This window comes from Lagopus leucura, unplaced genomic scaffold, assembly GCF_019238085.1.
Source record: "Lagopus leucura isolate 7727_CA_CO unplaced genomic scaffold, USGS_WTPT01 33700-0_obj-0_obj, whole genome shotgun sequence".
NCBI classification, from domain to species: Eukaryota; Metazoa; Chordata; class Aves; order Galliformes; family Phasianidae; genus Lagopus; species Lagopus leucura.
Window position 1 is genome coordinate 1,698 of NW_024966693.1, and position 335 is coordinate 2,032.

The window sequence follows — 335 nt, forward strand, 5'->3', positions numbered from 1 at the left end:
AAAAAAAAGAAAAAAAAAAGAGGAAGCTCTTTTATCTGCCTGAAAAATCAAGAGGAGCTGCTGCACCCGTGCAATTGTTCCTAAAATACCCTTAGCACGTGGGAATAAAGGAAAAGGTGGGTACCCCCGAGGGGGGGTGGGGGGTGGGAGGGAGAGAGATGAAGGGGGGAAGGAGAGAAGGGGAAAATTGGGGAAGCCATGGCACGGAGTGGAGCGGGGCGGGCGGTGGGGGGCACGGGGCAGCGGGCGCAGGACAGCAGGACATTGGACCATAGACTTGAAGAACCTTCTGCAGCCCCTGAGAGAGAGAGAGGGAGGGGGGGGAAAAAAAACAT

General features: G+C 55.2%; 1 protein-coding gene across 1 annotated transcript in view; it reads left to right on the forward strand.

Annotated features, from left to right (window-relative positions):
• Positions 1-335, forward strand: part of HOXC9 (homeobox C9) — a 3,053-nt gene that overhangs the window by 1,185 nt on the left and 1,533 nt on the right. The window lies entirely within an intron of this gene.